General features: G+C 43.1%; 1 protein-coding gene across 7 annotated transcripts in view; it reads right to left on the reverse strand.

Moving 5' to 3' along the window:
* Positions 1-18,661, reverse strand: part of LOC126092496 (rho GTPase-activating protein 17-like) — a 313,454-nt gene that overhangs the window by 138,790 nt on the left and 156,003 nt on the right. The gene's annotated exons all lie outside the window — the stretch shown is intronic.

Here is an 18,661-nt window from a genome sequence, read left to right on the forward strand (position 1 = left end):
TCAAACGCGACTCAACTGTGCCCGCACATGAGTCCGCACGTAACTGCTAAAACGAATCTAATGTAAGCAGTTGTGACTTCACGCTCATCGGACACAATTTGTTGTTATGAAGCATTGCATAGTCTTCCTAAAGCCTTTGACACATTTTGCTGTTGGCAGACGCTTGTATGAGCACTGCGTGTCGTCGTCGTATATGCCGCATTTCCTTTGCAATTTAAGTTATTTTCTTTTTTTTCTCGTTTATGTTTTATTGTCTAAGTATCATTCTGCAGTAACGGGATACAGTAATATCATTTGTTTGAGCATCAGTTCTTACCAGTCAAAATTACAAAAATTTAACTGGAAACTAAAACAATGAAAAATTCCCGGAATTCTAAAAAATTCCCAGGTATTTCCCGGATCTCCCAGAAGTATACACCCTGTAAATGCTGTGCGCCCAGCAATCTACCACTACACTAATACTGTCACAGGCATCTTCTACTCCATTAAAGGTAGGGCTATCTGTGAAAGCAGTCATCTGATTTGCAAACTAAGCTGCAAACCCTGTGCCGCTTTCTATGTTGGCATGACTACTAACAAGCTGTCTGCGTGAATGTCCGTTGCAGGCAAAGAAACAGATGGAGAACCCAGTAACACAGGACTGCGCAATCCTAGAATTACAGTAGTTTTAATACAACAGCAGCTGCAATGGCAGCAGCAGCAGTAATTATATTTGCAGTTATTCCCATTATATTGCTCTTTTCTTAAATACCTTATCTACGGATGGCAGCAGACTGGTCAATTTTCCACTACTGATCATGGACCAAACTATAAGCGAGTGCAAATATCGATTATTCAAAATTTCCATTCTGTATTTTCAGTTCCATACTCATATTGTCTTTGCTTGGCATTATAGTTTTCATGTCATGTACTCAGTACTCGCGTGTGAGTGTGATTTGCTATTTATTGTAACCAATTGAGTTTAATAAAGTAACTGGCATTGTGACAATTCACAATTACTTTTCCATTTACACTGTTAGAAGGAACAGCGTGTAAAAACTAGGTAGTTGGCTCTTTTTCCCGGCCACTGAAAGAGTACTGGAAATGTATTCTGCTCTGAAATCTTTCTTTCGGTCTGAAATCAAGCCACCAAAGGTTTTGTTTCAGCTTTTTGAGAATAGGACAAGTGAAGCCTATGTATGGTACTTGCATTCATTAATGTCTGTGTTCAATTCAAAAATTCTGCAAATAGAAAAGGAGTACAGTTCTGTGGTTGATGTGATTGAAATTCTAGATTGTGTCCGCAAGGTGCTTGAGAACCAATGAAATGAAAAATTCATTTGCCTAAACATTAAACAGAAGCTGGAAATTGCAACAGGAGAAGGCTTTGATAAAGAAGTTAAACTTTTTATGGAGGAAGCATATGTTGATGTATCAATTAAGCCACAAACATTTAAAATGATGGCTCTATATGTCTGACAACTTTTCCTGTTTCAAATGGATGCCCCTTATAAAAGATATTAACTATAATGATGTTAAAAAAAGCCTTTTGTGTTTACAAGACAAATGTGAAGCTTTCAAAGTTGAAGATGTACAATGTTTTGACCAACTGAGTAATTTCAGCCAATTTCTGAGACAAAATAGTAATGATACTGAGGTCACGTATTTTTGTGAGAGTAAGTCTGTTGATTGTCATTCAGAATTACTGAAACTTGCCGAATACTTTTTCAGTATATCAGAGCACAATGCAATTGCAGAACAAGTATTTTCGCTCGTTGCAACACAATGGACTGAGGACACGAATGGGTTGAACCTTGAATCTGTTAAAGGTTTTTTGATGGTCCTATATATTTTAAAACTATATATTTTAAAAGAATTTTTCCTGTGTATCTTTTTACAATTATCTGCAAGCTCACACTTCTGCATAAAATTGGATCTTCAGAGAAGCACTATTAAAAGTTGAGGAACATACGCTATCTCTAATAATTCATTTACTGAATTTGAACATACGCTTCTATGTGTCCTCTTTTTTTCTAACTTTGTCCTCCTTTTAAAAGCCATTTGTTCTCTCTCTCTCTCTCTCTCTTTATATATACTCCTGCATCTGGTCACCCTACACAAGACTCAAAACTGTAATTTTTTATACAAATGAACTGGTCAGTTTTTAAAGTTGTCAAGTCACAAGGACTAAATTTTATATACACAAGTAACTTATTACACCCCACAGAAGTGTATAACAATATTGTTATTAATAAGAACTCTGCTGTCCAGATTCTGGAGGGGGAAGGGTGCGTCAGTGACCCCTCTTCTTCCCCCTTGCCTTTTGCAGACACCTACATATATGCAGCATAAGAATTTATTTTATTTTGGAAATCATAATATGGTATACAGATAAAAAAAAAAGTGCCACCAGGGTCTATTCCTAGCAAAACCTAACTAGATGGTATGGTTCCTTTTTTTTTAAATAAATTTATGTTGGCAACCATAAATTTCTTAAGTGGATGTAGTGTCAACGTCAACAGTAGAAAAATCCTCAGTTTGCTAAATAGAGAACTACAGGACCTTTGCGAATTAACAGCATTTCCAACTCTGATGGCGTGCTTTTGCGCTAAAAACTATTCTTCAGTGCATGAACAGAGTTGCCCCAAAATATTACACTAGTTATAGCAAGGGTAAACATATGTGGACTATATGAATTTCATTACATTAGTGGTGGGGACTGTGGACAATATTCAAACAATAAAATAAATAAGTAAACAATAAATTAAAAAAGTAAGGCTATATCCTGTTACATAGCACCTTTTATGTCACTGCCACACAAGGTCTCCACCGCCCCCCCCCCCTTTTGTCCTCTTTCCTTCATGTTTAGTTCTTAATTTTGGTTTAGTTACTATCAATTGACCACTGTTAACAGTAGTCTGTAATTTGTATCTTGATAGCTGGTCCACTTATCTGTAACCTGCGTCTCTTCTGAATCAGGATTTGAAGCGATGTTCACCTCCCTTCAGCGTCTATGCATACGTGCTTTTTCCCCCAACACCTACACTATGTGATCAAAAGTATCCGGACACTTCCAAAAACATATGTTTTTTATAAGGTGCATTGTGCTGTCACCTACTGCCAGGTACTCTATATCAGCAACCTCAGTAATCATTAAATACCCTGAGAGAGCAGAATGGGGCACTCCGCAGAACTCACGGACTTCAAACGTGCTCAGGTGATTGGGTGTCACTTGTGTCATACAACTGTATGCAAGATTTCCGCACTGCTAAACATCCCTAGGTCCATTGTTTCCGATGTGATAGTGAAGTCTGACAGAGACCGCTAACAGTTGAAGAGGGTGTAATGTGTAATAGGCAGACATCTATCCAGACCATCACACAGGAATTCCAAACTGAATCAGAATCTTCAGAAAGTACTATGACAGTTAGGTGGGAGGTGATAAAACTTGGATTTCATGGTCAAGCGGCTGGTCAATGCCAAATGATGACTCACTTGGTTTAAGGAGTGTAAACATGGGATGGTTGAACAGTGGAAAAACATTCTGTGGAGGGGCAGAACACAGAACACAATTTGGCGATCCGATGGCAGGGTGTGGGTATGGCGAATGCCCAGTGAATGTCACCTGTCAACATGTGTAGTGGCAACAGTAAAATTTGGAGGCGGTGGTGTTATGGTATGGTCGTGTTTTTCATGGAGGAGGCTTGCACACCTTTGTTGTTTTGTGTGGCACTATCACAGCATAGGCCTACATTGATGTTATAAGCACCTTCTTGCTTCCCACTGCTGAAGATCAATTCACAGATGGCGATTGCATCTTTCAACATACCGTATTTACTCGAGCCTAAGCCGCACTCGAATCTAAGTCGCACCTGAAAAATGAGACTTGAAATCAAGGAAAAAAAAATTTCCCGAATCTAAGCCGCACCTGACATTTGAGACTCGAAATTCAAGGGGAGAGAAAAGTTTTAGGCCGCACCTCCAAATCGAAACATAGTTGGTCCATTGTAATATGAGACACAATTTAGGTCGAATGAATGACGATACAGCTACAGTAGTTTGGTTTGAGTCGTAAGCTTAGCAGTTAAGCTTTGCTTTGCTTCATGCACTCCGTCCGCATTTATACAGGTACCCTTCCTTTTTCATGTGCTTCGTCTGGTTAGAATTGATTGCTTATTTTTCTTTGATCTGATAAGTGCCGTTCTCTTTGTTATAGGTGTTTACGTCACTCTTAGCTGAAAATGCATTACTGTACTGTGTCCTGCATTGTTTGTCGCATTCTGATAATGAGTGTTTACGGCCTATCGTTGCTCGCGGCATGGCTTGCTTTTGTGTGCGCGCTACAGCCGCAAGAGAGAGAGAGAAGAATCGTCACATTAGCGAAACAATAGCAAGAGACTGCTATTTGTTGTTACTTACACTGCTGCTTTCTTTGATAATGATCAACAAGAACCAAATAATAGACTGCGTATGACAGATGATGTTCTGAACGAGAGTTTAGCGAAAATTTTTCTCTGTTTGAAAATCTTTGCAGACGCCTCTTTAGTACATTACATTCTGCACAGAAATTAGAGTCATCTTAGATTTAAAAATCTAGTCAAGTGCGGTGCTTCATTTCTGACTGTATCACTATTAGGCATAAGAATAATACCAATATAAACATGACATGGTATGTATATTCTTCCGTGTTTGCTGTTGTCTCACACTAGTTTCGTGGTTTATTAGGCAGACAGGATTTAAATGACATAGCAGCAAACACGAAAGAATACATGGCAAAATGTTTATATTCGTATTAATCTTATGGTGAAGAGAATACCCCATGTGATACACAATTCATAAAAGTTCCTATTAGCAACCATCTCTTCTCACAGGTAGGAAAAAATTCAGAACGTAGAGTTGGCCATATTGACAAACATCCCAGTCTTGCAAGTCAGATTTTCGTAGCCCATTGAAATGCTGTTACATTCGAAGATGAACAATACGGAATTTGTATTTACTTCGTTGGATAATGTATGAAAATGCAGTGGTCGAAACTCGGGGCGGAGGAAAAAGCTAGTCTTCCACCTTTTTTTAATTTATTTACTGACGCAAGGGTTTTGGCGCCAGTATTTATCTTTGTGCTTGCAAAGCATGCCTGTGTAGCGCTACACATATTCGACGGCAGAAGTTAGTTGTGGTTGCACCTACCAACATTTTTCAGAACTTCCGCTTACTTTGCACTCGATTCTAAGCCGCAGGCGGTTTTTTGGATTACAAAAACCGGAAAAAAAGTTCGGCTTAGATTCGAGTAAATACGGTAATCAAGCACCTGTTCATAATGCACGGCCTGTGGCAGAGTGATTACATGACAATAACATCTCTGTAATGGACTGGACTGCACAGTCCTGTCCTGAATCTCATAGAAAACATTTGGGATGTTTTGGAAGGCCAACATTGATACCTCTCCTCAGTGCAATACTCCATGAAGAATGGGCTGTCATTTCCCAAGAAACCTTCCTTCCAGCACCTGACTAAACATATGACTGAGCAAGTGGAAGCTGCCATCAAGACTAAGGGTGGGCCAACACCATATTGAATTCCAGCATTACTGATGCAGGGTGCCACAAACTTTTAAGTCATTTTCAGCCAGGTGTCCGGATATAGTGTATTTTCAATCTCAAAAAACAAATCTCAAACACAAATGACAAACTATTTACAGAAAAAGACACTGCAAACAACGTCCAGGAAACAAAAACAATATGGAAAGGATAGACCGCTACTCACCACACAGAGGAGGCACTGAGTCACAGGCAGGTAAAGTTAACATGTGCAATAGTCTTTCCATATAGTTGTTGAATTAGGATTACAAAAAATTATGTATTCAAATAATGTGGCACTCTCATCAGCTCATAACAAAATGCTCATGTTCACAGTTAAATACTACTTTTAAAAAAAACACACACACACACACACACACACACACACACACACACACACGGAAAAAAATCAACATCAAAAAATAATTAATGCAGAGTAATGAAATTTCGGAATACTTTTGTCTATGTAACGTATTTAAGTGACTAACATTGAATGAGTAACATTAACCTGTAGGTTAATGTAAGGGCAAAATAAAACATTGCAAATGTGACATGCTGGTACATTAATAACTGGTGTAACCTTCAGAATGTTGAATGCAAACATGCATGTATTCTGTTTTACAGATGCCAGATGTCAATTTGTGGGATGGAGTTCCATGACTGTTCCACATGGTCGTTCAATGCAGCAACAGTTAATGCTGTTTGTGGAAGAGACTGGAGTTTTTGTCCAATGATGTCCCATATGTGCTTACTGGGTTACAACGGCAGTATGTGGGCAGTATGCTGTTCATGAATGACAGCAGCACAACAGGTCTAATGACCAAATCGATACACAATTTTGCATTCAGTGTGCGTAAGGTAATCATGACAGTGCTACTGTCATACGAAATCTCACTCCAGATCATAACTCCAGGTGTAGGTCCAGTGTGTCTAGTATGCAGACAGGTTGGGTGCTGGTCCTCAACTGGCCTCCCCCTAACCAACACACTGACGCCAAGGCAGAACCATCTTTCACCAGAAAATAAAACAGATCTCCACCCTGCTCTCCAATGAGCTCTCTCTTGATACCACTTTAGTAGCAAATGGTGGTGGTTTGGAGTCAGTGGAACACATGCTACAGGGCATACAGTTCAGAGCTGTCTTTGACCTAACTGATTTGTGACAGTTTATTATGTTACTGTGGTGCTAACTGCTGCTCGCATTGCTGCTGCTGATGCAGTACAATGTAAAAGACCCATACGCCAAACACGATGGCCTTCCCTCTCGGTAGTGCCATGCGTCTTCACCGCACCCGGTCGTCCTCTGATTGTACATCCCCGTTACCACCACTGCGAGCAATCATGTACAGTGGCTACATTGTTGACAAGTCTTTCTGCAATACCTTCGAAGGAACACCCAGCTTCTCGTAGCCCTATTACATAACCTCATTCAAACTCAGTGAGGTTGGTAATGGCACATTAGCAGCTTTAAAGGCATTCTTGACCAACATTAACTCACCATTTTCAATCTGAAAGGTAACTAACACTTATAACTGTTACAGTGTGTATTTAAAGCAAACCTGATTTGCATCCTCACAGTGGTGCTAGTAGCGCCACTCTTAAGTGACATCATCTTAGGGATGCAGAAACATGTCTACCAACTTTTGTTTGTCACTTAACTCCTGTTTAGTGCTGCAATCTCTCTCTCTCTCTCTCTCTCTCTCTCTCTCTCTCTCTCTCTGTGTGTGTGTGTGTGTGTGTGTGTGTGTGTGTGTGTGTGTGTTGCAACTACGCGTCACACCAGTCACAGCTCTCATGATGGCATCCTTTATACCACACAATGTTCTATACCTATAGGTCCCACAAGATTTTTGGAAATATTGTTTTGCTAAAATGTTGCCCACAAGATTGTTTTCAAGCACATTCAAATTCTTTTGTAGCTTTCTTTAGTACAGTGTTGGTTGGTTTGGTTTGTGGGATTGAAGGGACCAAACTACTAGGGCCATTGGTCCCTTTTTCCACAAACTTTAAACACCCACAAAGAATAAGAACAAACAATGATGATGACAAAAGACGACACAGGAAGGAAGACACAAACAGAGACCAGAAAAAAGGAATTAAAATCACACCGAGTGTGACAGTGGTTGGCCGACCATAGAAACAAAAAAAGGAAAAGCCAACCACCAAGAAATTCACTAAAAACCCCAGTCTAAAATCGTAGGCCAAAGGCTAGACTCAACACACAAAAAAAGGATAAACACTTAGATCAAGCGATACAAACCCCCTGCACGAATAAAACTCAAAACAAAATCTGCCATTGCAACGTCATCTGATAAAAGTGCAGGAAGCATATCAGGCAGCGCAAACGTCTGCCTGAGCGGAGTTAAAAGTGGGCAGTCCAACAAGATGTGGACCACCGTCAAAGCTGACCTGCAGCGACATAAAGGTGGGTCCTCGCGGTGCAATAAATAGCTGTGTGTTATCCAAGTGTGGGCAATGCGCAGAAAGGGTGCGTCATTCTTCACCCCAGGTGCGAAGTACCTTCTACCGCAAAACTGACCTGAGGTCACTCTCTGAAAGGCCAATCTCCAAGGCTGGTGTACTGACAGCCTGTTTGGCCAGTGCATCAACACGTTCATTTCCCGGGATGCCAACATGACTCAGGGTCCACACAAAGACCACAGAGCAGCCGCAACAGGCAAGAGTATAGAGGGTCTCCTGGATAGCCATCACCAGACGAGAGCGAAGGAAACACTGGTCAATAGCTTGTAAACCACTCAGGGAGTCACTGCAGATAACAAAGGACTCACCTGAGCAGGAGCGGATATACTCTAGGGCGCGAGAGATGGCGACCAGTTCGGCAGTGAAAACACTGCAGCCAGCTGACAATGAGTGTTGTTCATAATAATCCCCTAGGGTAAGAGCATAACCAACATGACCAGCAACCATCGAACCGTCAGTATAGACAACATCAGAGTCTTGAAATGCGGCAAGGATTGAAAGAAATCAGCGACGGAGGGCCTCAGGAGGGACTGAGTCCTTCGGGCCTTGTGCCAAATCGGGCCGAAGGCATGGGTAGGGCACACACCACGGGGGTATACGCGGAGGAGCCCAGAAAAGAGGTGGAAGAGGGAAAACCTCAAGCCCAGAGAGAAGAGCTCTGACGCGAACTGCGATCGTAAACCCTGGCTGGAGCCGCCGTTCCGGAAGATGGACAACTGACTGAGGGAATAGGAGACAATAATTGGGATGTCCGGGCAAGATACAAATGTGTGTAGCATAAGCAGCCAGTAAATGTTGGCACCAGAACCACAATGAAGGGACACCACAATGAAGGGACACCTGCCTCCACAAGTATGCTATTGACAGGGTTTGTCCGGAAAGCTCTAGTGGTGCATCAGATCCCGCTGTGAAGGATGGGGTCCAGCAACTGCAATGCAGAAGGTGATGCCGAACCGTAAGCCAGGCTACCATAATCTAGACGGGACTGAATTAACACCCGGTACAGCTGTAGAAGGGTAGACCGATCGGCACCCCAGCTGGTGTGACTCAAGCAATGAAGAGCGTTAAGATGCCACTAGCTGTTTAAGCTGCTGAATATGAGGGCGCCAAGTCAACCGGGTATCAAAAACCAATCCCAAAAACCGACGTGTCTCCACCACAGCAAGAGGCTCAAGATAAAGTTGTGGCTCAGGGTGAACAGTGCATCGCTGGCAGAAATGCATAATGCAGATCTTGGCAGCCAAATACTGGAAGCCATGCGCTACAGCCCAAGACTGCGCCTTGCGGATAGCACCCTGCAGCTGCCATTCAGCAGCTGCAATGCCATTGGAGCTATAGTATAGGCAGAAGTCGTCAGCATACAAGGAAGCTGAGACATATGTTCCCACCATCGCAGCGAGCCCATTAATTGCAATTAAAAAGAGGCAGACACTTAAGACAGATCCTTGCAGTACCCCATTCTCCTGAACTAGGGAGGAACTACGGGAGGCCGCAACTTGCACACGGAAGGAACGAAGCGACAGAAAATTTTGTATGAAAATCGGGAGCCGACCCAAAAGACCCCAACCATGAAGCATAGAGAGGATGTGATGTCGCCATGTCATATCGTATGCCTTCCACATGTCAAAAAAGATAGCGACCAGATGCTGATGGTGGGCAAAGGCCGTACGGACGGCAGACTCCAGGCACACCAGATTATCGGCAGCAGAGCGGCCCTTACAGAACCCACCCTGAGATGGAGCCAGAAGGCCCCTCAGACTCAAGCAGCCAACTCAACCTCCGGCTCACCATGCGTTTGAGCAGCTTGCAAAGAATGTTGGTGAGGCTAATGGGGCAGCAGCTGTCCACCTCCAGTGGGTTCTTGCCAGGTTTCAACACGGGGATTACAATGCTTTCCCGCCATTGCGACAGGAACTAACCCTCAACCCAGATACAGTTGTAAAGGTCTAGGGGGCATCGCTGGCAGTTCACCGAGAGGTGTTTGAGCATCTGACAGTGGATGCAATCTGGCCCGGGAGCCGTATCAGGACAAGCGATTGGTCACTTTGGAATTCCCACTCACTGAATGAAGCATTGTACTATTCAGGGTGACGCATGTGAAATGAAAGGCTCCAACATTCCAACTGCTCTTTCAGGGAGCAGAAGGCCAGTGGGTAATTCGGAAAGCAGAACTCTGAGCAAAATGCTCCGCTAAGCGGTTTGCAATTGTATCGGAGTCAGTACAGACTGCTCCATTCAGTGAAAGCACAGGTACGCTGACAGGGGTCCGACAGCAAACGAGTCGCCTAATCTTGGCCCAAACCTGCAATGGAGAGGTACGGAGGCCAATGGTGGAGACATACCTTTCCCAACACTCCTGCTTGTGCTGGCGAATGAGGCGGCAGGCTCACGCACGGAGCCATTTAAAGGCGATGAGGTGTTCCAATGAGGGATGTCGCTCATGATGCTGGAGTGCCCACCTGCTATCTTTAATCGCCTCAGCGATCTCAGATGAACACCAAGGCACAGACCTCCGCCGAGGCGACCCAGAATTACAGGGAATGGCAGATTCTGCAGCAGTAATGATGCCGGTGGTGACCGAGTGAACCACCGCATCAGTGGCGTCATTGTAAAGAGGCTCAATAGTGGCAATGGAGGTGATCAAGTCCCAGTCAGCTTTATTCATAGCCCATCTGCAGTGGCACCCAGAACAGTGACACTGTGGCAGTGACAGAAAGATCGGAAATTGGTCACTACCACACAAGTCGTCATGCACACTCCATTGGACAGATGGTAATAAGCTAAGGCTGCAGATCGAAAGGTCAATGGCTGAGTACGTGCCATGAACCACACTGAAATGTGTGAGGGCAACATCATTTAAAAGGGAAAGATCGAGCTGTGCCACTACTTGCTCAACAATGCTGCCTCGGCCTGTTGCCACTGATCCACCCCACAGAGGGTAATGGGCATTGAAGTCGCCCGATAACAGAATAGGTGGCGGCAATTAGGCTGTCAGCGCAGCCAGGACATGCTGCAGGACAGCACCATCCGGTGGAAGATACAGACTGCAGACAGTAACAGCCTGAGGCGTCCACACCCGAACAGCAACAGCCTCTAGAGGTGTTTGTAGAGGGACAGACTCGCTGTAAGGAGAGTGAAGGACGTAGATGCAGACGCCACCAGATACCCTCTCATAAGCTGCCCGGTTCCTATAATAACCCCGATAGCCACGGAGGGCAGGGGTTCGCATCGCCAGAAACCAAGTTTCTTGAAGAGCAATGCAGAGGAAAGGGTGAAGGCTGAGAAATTGTCAGAGCTCAGCAAGATGATGGAAAAAACTGCTGCAGTTCCACTGGAGGACGACACTGTCCATGGCCGAGAAAGGCGCGAAGGGACCAGGGAGGCAGATTACGCTGCTGGGTTATCTGCTGCCACTGATTGAGTACCTGTGTGAGTGACATCCATTGTGTCTGAGAGTCCAGCGAGATCTAGGGCCTCAGCGGACGCCAAAATCTCTACCTCACCTTCAGACGCAGAGCTTGTAGGTTGTGGTGAGGTGGGTGCCACCGCAAGTTTCTTCATCTTAGAGGTATTCTTCTTGGCCTTTTCTTGCTGCTCCTTGGATTTCACTGGCTGGGAGGGCTTCACCGATTCAGTCTGCGGGATGGAGGAGGATTGCAAAACCCTACGACCAGCTGCTTGTGGGCACTTATGCCACTGTCAGGCGTCATCCTTCCCACTTGTGGAAACCTGAGAAGGGAGGGACCAAAGAGACCCCTTGAGAGCAAGAGGAGCCGAAGAAGTTGGATGCTTCTCCGGCTTAGAAGCGCAGACAGATGCCCCCGATGGGTGGGGGGAGTGTTGCTCCCCAGGTAGAAGGTGTAGGAGCAACAGGGTGGGTAGTGCACCCCATGGGCAAGGGGGCATGTGGAGTTGTACGGCTCGGTGAGCCGACTGGAATTCACTGAACTGATGGGGCTATCACAGTTGTCGTAGCGGCGGCATATGAGGAAGGCATTCGCACAGGATGGAGCCGTTCACATTTCCTCTTAGCCTCAGTATAGGTCAGTCGGTCCAGGGTCTTGTATTCCATGATTTTCTGCTCTTTCTGTAAGATCCTGCAGTCTGGCGAGCAAAGTGAATGAGAGGCTGTAAGTACAGCAGGAAGACATATGCCCGAACTTCCAGCACTTAAAGTACCACATCAGGGGAGGGATATAGGGCTTGACATCACAGCGATAGACCATCACCTTGACCTTCTCCAGTAATGTATCACCCTCGAGGGCCAAGATGAAGGCACCGGTAGCAATATGATTATCCTTCGGACCCCAATGAACACACCAGACGAAATGAACACCTCGACACTCTATACTGCTGCACAGCTCGTCATCAGACTGCAAACGAAGGTCCCTATGGAAAGTAATACCCTGGACCATACTTAAACTCTTATGAGGTGTGATGGTAACTGGCACATCCCCCAACCTGTCAAACGCAAGTAACCTTCATGACCGGGCAGAGGATGCTGTTTATATCAATACTGACACAGAGAGCATTTTGGACACACCCGCCACCTCCCCAAACTTGTCCTCTAAATGTTCTACAAAGAACTGAGGCTTTGTTGAGATGAAAGACTCTCCATCAGCTCTCATACAAACTAGGAACTGGGGCAAATAAGTGTCACTGCCATCCTGAGCCTCACGCTCCTCCCACGGTGTGGCCATGGAGTGGAATGATTTGGAAGCGTATTTCTGAGTGTTGAATTGAGCCCGAGAATGCTTAGAGACTGCTGGCAGCTGGCCACCAGTGAGAGATGATGTACCACGCTTCATTGTGGGCCATCTTCCCAGATGCCACCCACTCCGACCAAGGGCCCTCCCCACAGGCGCCACCCAGCCTCAGCAAGGGCCACCTCGCAGGATGGCCATTGCCGGGAGTCCCAATGCCCCAGGGAGATAGGCATCTACACCTTGGCATACGTGGGGAGTTAACGGCGCAGGCATCAGCAGAGTGATCCCTGCGTTGTCAGGGGGCTACAACAAACAGGGTACATGGTGGTCCCACCACAATGGACTGGCTACCGTGCTGGATATTAGGTGCAAGGAAATCCATGGTCGTCGACTCCACAAAAAGCAGCACTGCACAGTGCATGGTGGAAATTGCACACAGGAATGTGTCCTCGCCCAAGAGATGGAGAACGAGTGGGACGGCAATGCGACGACGAGAAAGTTGGCTAAAGGTCTCAATGCATGATGGACACAATGCACCATCTAAAGCGCCTTCCCCAATTGGCTCGCTCTTCAGAAGAATTTGGAAATATGGAGGTCAAAACCGAGAGGGGACCATCACATATAGGCCGAAACGTTTGAGACTCCTTTCAGTCGCCTCTTACGACAGGCAGGAATACCGCAGGCCTATTCTAACCCCCGAACCCACAGGGGGGTAGTACAGTGTGAATTACATCAACTCCACTGCACATCCCTGCAATTTGCCCAGTATTATGATTGCTTTCAATACTGCTAATTTCTCCACATATACTACAGTACAGAAAGTTATAGCCAAGTTCTAGATAAGCATTCAGGTGGTTACTCCAAGTAGTGGCACCATAACTCCACTTATTCAAAGAGATTAATACATCCAAATACCACGCAAATACACAAGACTTCCCCCAATTAAAAGAGAAGTAGTCAATCTAATTTACTAACTGCATACCAAGGCTCTCTGGGTTAAGAAGACTAGCTGTGTTGGAGAAAGCTGTGTATATGTAAGAACCCTACACAAGCTACGGACACTCTTATTTATAAGATTCTTTCATTCAGATACTATTTGTCGTATAAATGTTACCTTCTATCACTTTGTTTCTGTTGCAAAATTTTTCTACTGGTAACATGAGCTGGCTTGAAAGTTCCTATGTGGCTTCCACTTCAAATGTTTTTTTCTCCTTTTCCTCCTGATCTCATATGACATTCTCCACAAAATCAAATTAATAGTACTGAAATATGCACACAGAACTTGTAGTATACTATGATCTGATGTGCAATTTAGGGTTCATGAAGTGGTCAATAACATAAAAATCAAAACAAAGTGCTTAATAGGATTCATGCCATTATGTTATTTTCATATGTTTGTTTTATAACATTTACATTCCATCAGTCTTTGCCTATAGTTTAAAAATTTTGATTTAATTTCTTTCATTCCAGTGCTTTCTTTTACTTCTCTATAGACCCAACTCAAGAATGTGATAAGCATTAGTGGGGATCTTTGCAACTATCATTTATAAGTTGGCAAAATACTAGCTTACATAAACAATAACCAACACAAAGTTAGTTTTAGGTAAGTAATTTGAAGCAACGGAACAGGAGATTCACCCCCCCCCCCCCCCCCCCGCCCCCCAGGAATTGAAATCTTTCCACCACATTCAAAGTTTGGTATGTTCCACACATCAGAGATACCAATTTCATTTGGTTAAGCACCCTGCCGAATAAGGAATAGATAGGCAAGGATGATTAGTTACAAACGTTGAAAGATGTAATGGGTAAATAAGTCTAAACAACAGCACAACTGATTGATGACGATTTTATACAATATTGCTGTAGAACAGTGATCTTTATTCTCATAAAGTTATTTAAGAACAGTCTTGATTGCAGTCGATGTTAACTTCTGACCGTTTTTGGCCAGTTACGACTGAGGCCCCCACAGCGGGTCAGACACCATCGCCATCATCCAGATGGTGCAAACTCTGATGATGGCCCGAATTAAAAGGCCGAAATGATTCACAAGAAAACCTCAGCTGTGATCAAGACTGTTTTCAAATAATTTGGTGATTGAAGATGTCTTGTAGAAGAAGTGTACAAGCTGACAGAGGAGGAAGTGTTCTGTGAGGGGTCATGATCCATTGGCAGAAACTAAAAATGGAGACTTATTTGTGGGTTTCTTAGTGCCATAATGAGATCACTTCTCATGAAGCTGCACTTTTCAGAATCGAGTACAATAAAAAAGAAAAAAAATGAAAAATTGTTATTAGATGGAGACATTTCTGCAGAGGTGTTTGTGTTCAAATGTCCTTGAGCGAAAATGAGGCACACTTTGGAATGGGAGAAGTAGTTGTAACAAATGGATCTCAGTTTAATAAGAGTAAATACTACTGACGCAACAAAATGACAAGACTACAGTTTGTGGATAGGCTATTCAGAAAAAGGTCTGGTACTTCCTTTTTTGTGTTAGATCCCAGACCAAAGCTGTTCTGTGTATTACGAAGGAGAGCATCTCTGAAAGGCACTACAAGATTTCTGACTGCTAAAAGTTTTACTATTATTCTAACAATATTTAGGGAGCTTGGTGCACAATTTCGACATCACTACATAGGTCAACACAAGATAAAATTCTATTTGGTTGTTACTTCTTTGAATTCATGTAGTGTAAACATAGCTAAAATGAACCTGATCTATTCTATCACATTATGAAAGTTCCTGCCGCTTTTCACAATCTTGTTTCTTTCTTGATTTTGACTAAAGCTTCAGGAGGATCCATACACATCCTACAGTGTGAAGAAGTTGTTATTTTGAGCTTGGAAGGTGGTACTTTTATTTGCTCTGAAGTGAGTGGCTTTAACAAATGGACAATACCAAAAGTTGCAGTGCTGCACTTTAGCTTTGACCCATGATGTAACTGGGTTTTGTTGTGTGGTGTAACTGCAGTACTCCATCTTTGAAGTGAATCATGTATGCAGGGAGCGTACTTGAGTACGCAGTGGCACATTATAGTGTGGGACATTTATGTTTCTGAACGGTTTGTGGGTGATGTTAGTGCAGCATTGTACTTAATGCCGTGCATTACTCTGCATTTTCAGAGTTTGTCTTTGTTGGATTGTCACTGAGTTATTTTAAAGTTCTTAATTGTTAACTACTGATTTGTTTCCAGTTTGGAGTTGTTAGTTATGGTAGTTCAACGTTTGAAATTTGTTCATTCACAGTTAGGAATTTGATTTTCTTTGTTTGTCGTCAGGTGCTGAAGTATGGATTTCAGAACTAAAGTTACTAGTTGTTCATTGTTTGCTGCTAGGAGTGATAATAAGGCTGCAACAGTTAAATTTTGTATAGGTATATGACCTCATGGATGAGTATGTAAGGTGTCCGCAGTGTCGGGATTTGAAGAAGTTGACTAAAGTCGCTGCTTCTTGAACCAGAAACAAGTGCATGTGGCAGTGTCGTCGTGACAATAGTTGCAGGTTTCTTACGAGTGGTTCCTGGTTTGAGAAATCTAGGTTAGCCATGAGGGATATCATTTTGTTAACTTCTTATTTGTGTTATCATTTGCCTATCTGGTTTTGTTCTCATTTGATGTGTGTCAGTGATAGGCGTGTTCTAGATTGATTTTCCTTTTTGTTATAAGGTGTGTTCAGGGTTTATAAAGTGCGGATGGTCTTTGGTAGGTGAGGAGAAACGAAGGGGGCAGTTGTAGAGATTGGCAACTCTGCATTTGGGATGGCTAAGTATGGGAGGGGTGATGATTTTGTGGGAACATCACTGTGGGTGGCTGTTGTTTCTGGGGTGGGTCTTCTGATGTGGTGGAGGAGACTAGTGTTTAACGTCCTGTCAACAACGAGATCATTAGAGACGGGGCACAAGCTCTGATTGGGGAAGTATGGAGAAGGAAACCGGCCATGCCCTTTCAAAGGAACTATCCCAGCATTTGCCTGAAACAATTTACAGAAATAACAAAAAAGCTAAATCAAGATGGCCAGAGATAGATTTGAACTGTCGTCCTTCCGAATGCGAGTCCAGTGTTCTAACCACTGCACCACCTCGCTTGGTCTGATGTGGTTTTTAGGATGGTGGCGAGGTGTAAAAAACAGGTTTTGGCTGATTTAATTAAAGAGCACATTGCAGAGGAATCCACTATTGTTTCAGATTCTTTTTCTTCATACAGATTTACATACCAGTGGTTATTGACATTTAACAATGAGCTATAGTGTAGAGTTTAAAGATTATGCAACAGAGGATTGCACCAATAATACAAAGGGTTCTTTCTTTAATTTGGATTGGGGTGTGGTGGCAGAGACATTTTTGTTGGCCTTTAGTGTCAGAAATCTAAGGAGGAGGAGATTGGTGTTTCAACATCCCGTCAACAACGAAATCGCCAGAGACGGAGCAAATGCTCGAATGAGGGAAGGATGGAGAAGGAAGAAGGCCATGCCCTTTCGAAGCAACCATCCTGCCATTTGCCTTAAGCAATTTCCAGGAATCACAGACAACCTAAACCAGAACGGCCGGATGCAGGTTTGAACCATCATCCTTCTGAATGCGTGTCCAGTGTACTAACCACTGTGCTACCCTACTTGGTGTTAAGAAGTGTAGTGGGTTTGTTTATGTATATAATTTTCTTTGTGGGTATTGCAATTTTTGTCACAGTTACTTTCTGTTATGTTGTGGTTTGGGTTGGTAGTTGAAGTTCATATTTAATAGTTTACAGTGGTGGGTATGGTGGAGTGTGTAGTAAGTTATTCTGATCTGGTTAGGTTTTGAGAATAGTTGATTCTGCTAGCTGTAGTTTATTGGCACAATGAGCTTTGTTTGAACTGTATAGGTCAAGTGAAATTATTGATACCTGGTTTTGGCTTATGTGTTGGATGGTAGTATCATGGATTTCTTTGAGCAATATGGGTCAAGAGAATTTTCCAGTACCTTTACTTTTGTAGGTTTGTGGTATTGTGGGCTTCATTTGAGCTATACAGGTCAAATGAAATTTCTGGTACCCTTTTCTCCCCCAGGTTCTTTGTTATTGTGTTTTATTGTTGATTGTTCAGGATTTGTTTGGTTGATTTTTTCGTTAGTGTCTGTTTTGGTATGTCTCCATTATTAGGATTGTCACATATTTAGTTTGTCCTCAGCCAAAACCCCCCTAATTCATGCACTTTTCCCATTAAGATTCTTGTTATTTCTGCAATTAAATGACTTTTGCACTGTTTTTGTGTGTAACGTACAACATCATAGCCGCCTTATGGGGCACCCACCATACTTATGACATCGCAGGTTAAAGCTGGCATCCGACACTGTTATTTTTGGTATTCCCTGAATTGCTAGAATCGTGACTGCTCACTATGTTTTACAATGACTGTAGAGGACTGTGTGATACTGTCGGATCTGATGAGTGAGTAGTAGTACATATCTGAAATGATGGTTTTTGGTGACAGAAGCAGCTTGGCTACAGTTATCGACCAATGAAGAAGTGGTTCAGTAGAAAGTCATTAGCGGTTCAGTAGAAAGTATTTACAGGTTAGGTGCGTCTCACAAATAATCCTTTTCTCCTTTAACATTCTTGTATAAGTTGTCAAGGCTTCTTGCTGCCATTTATCTTAAAAATTTGCACACTATGATTAGGCATTTAAACATCCACTATTGTTCAAAATTCTCCTAAATTGTGATAGGTTACTAATCACTTTCTCAAACAGAACAATATGTCAGCTGCCTGCTGTACTCTTATTTTTTATTTTAAATTAACTGTCAAGAGAATGCCTGCTGTTTCGTCACATTTCACAAAACCAACATTTCACCATGAAATGTGTGAGTAACTACAATTACCCATAAGCAGCTTGCTAAGTACAGATGCAGATATGAGCTTCACTCTTTGTACCTCATCATGTATCAACTT

Source organism: Schistocerca cancellata, chromosome 7 (genome assembly GCF_023864275.1).
Source record: "Schistocerca cancellata isolate TAMUIC-IGC-003103 chromosome 7, iqSchCanc2.1, whole genome shotgun sequence".
NCBI classification, from domain to species: Eukaryota; Metazoa; Arthropoda; class Insecta; order Orthoptera; family Acrididae; genus Schistocerca; species Schistocerca cancellata.